This window comes from Frankliniella occidentalis, unplaced genomic scaffold (genome assembly GCF_000697945.3).
Source record: "Frankliniella occidentalis isolate FOCC.00 unplaced genomic scaffold, Focc_3.1 Scaffold362, whole genome shotgun sequence".
In the NCBI taxonomy this organism is placed as follows: Eukaryota; Metazoa; Arthropoda; class Insecta; order Thysanoptera; family Thripidae; genus Frankliniella; species Frankliniella occidentalis.
In genome coordinates, this window is record NW_026267485.1 from 7,636 (window position 1) to 9,124 (window position 1,489).

Sequence of the window (1,489 nt, forward strand, 5' to 3'; positions counted from 1 at the left end):
CACACACACACACAGTCACACAAAAAAGTTTTTACCTCGCGTCCTGTCGCCCATGCTGTCGTCGGCAGCACGCCGCCACCCCGCCGCTGTCGTCACGTGACCCAGAGCGAGTCTAAGCATTCATTCCCCCTCACCCCGCCCCGCCCCGCCCCGCCCCACGCCACGCGGCGCCAATCTGGCCGTACACCTATACCGACATCACTGTTGTTATTTTTCTCGTTGCCGCTGCTTCGTCCGAGGCAGTCACCGTCACACGCTTGCTCTCGTTTTCCTCGTTCATCTCCCCCGAAAAAGCCTTTCCTCCCCGTATAGCCTCCGCTGCTCCGCGCGCCTCGCTGCTTGTTTTTCGCATTGTCCTCCGCGCGTTCGACATTTAACCGCGCTTTTCAATTACCTTGCCGGGGGAGACTGTCAATGTTGTTGTTGTTGTTTTTGTTTCTGCTGCTGCTATTGTTGTCTCTGTGTACGTACGTGTTTCCGGGGAGAGAAAAGCGACGGAAAGAAAGAGAGATCGTGCTGAAAAAAAATCCTTTTGGGTCACTGTTAAAAAAAGTTCTGGGATTTCACGAAGGAACACTCGTGAAAACTATTCCTAAAGTCCTTTGGGAATTCCCAGAGGACTCCGTAGATTTCACGTGTCGAGTTAAGCTTCAAAACACACAGGCGACTTTCAACACACTACCTTCAACGGCTGTTTTCTGGCATCAAATCTAATAACAGAGTCCTCTGGGAATTTCTAGTAGTGGTTGAGGGTGAATCTTCGGGAAATCCCAAGACATTTTTAACAGTGGTGTTTTTAATAATATTTGACTTCTGACATATCGAAACCCAGAGAGGCTGTACTCTTTGTAACTCCCCAAATTCCGCAAACTTTGACAAAATTCCCGCTAACCACAACCGGAACCGAAAAGCCGGCAACCCCCGCACCAGTTAGTAATGTTTCCAGGTTTCCTCTCTGTTTTCTTTCCTCCGCGGGAGTTCCGGCTCCGCGGCCGCCTAGATGAAGCTCCTCTCCGCCGGAAACGTGTCAAGTCGCAGGAGGATGGGGGGTAAAGGGGGGGGGGAGGCACCTAAACCCCAGCCGACTGAGCTATGACACGTCCAGCAAATAAAAGCACACGCCGGTCGAGTGCGCCTGACGGCAAGGCAGCCTCCGGGGCTCACCCCCATCTCTCCCTGCCTCTGCCTCAGCGTCTCTCTCTCTCTCTCTCTCTCTCTCTCTCTCTCTCTCTCTCTCTCTCTCTCTCTCTCTCTCTCTCTCACACACACACACACTTACAGACACACACGCACATGTGGCCCCGCTGCCGTCTCACGCGCCTCGCGGCCGCCGTGCTCCCCCTACTTCTCCTTCCGCATTTCTCCACCATCTCAATCCAGTGTTGGTTCTTCGCTGAGTTTGCCCCGAAGACTATCAAAGTTTGATTAGTTCTCTGGCGGCGGCTGCCGCGCCCTGCTGGTCAAGCAGCAAAGGTTTTTTTCCCCTCCT